We start from the raw sequence: 241 nt of genomic DNA, 5'->3' as shown, positions 1-241 counted from the left end.
AAGGGCGAAAACCATCTCATTTTCTCCTCCAACTTCAAAATAGTGCGACATCATTGTTTTACCTTTTATTTAATTGTTTTTGTAAAGGGCGTTTGACTTCGTCTTTGCACACTGGCTTTGTAAACACTAGATCGGTTCTTACGCCTACATCACGCTTGACCTTTCAACGTGATTACGTAATGTGTGGCGCATCACAGCTAGTGCAAGACCTGCATTTGTGGTTAAAAAGTAAAAAAAAATT

Source organism: Leuciscus leuciscus, assembly GCF_965113295.1.
Source record: "Leuciscus leuciscus genome assembly, chromosome: 6".
NCBI classification, from domain to species: Eukaryota; Metazoa; Chordata; class Actinopteri; order Cypriniformes; family Leuciscidae; genus Leuciscus; species Leuciscus leuciscus.
Note: the sequence above shows the minus strand (reverse complement) of the source record.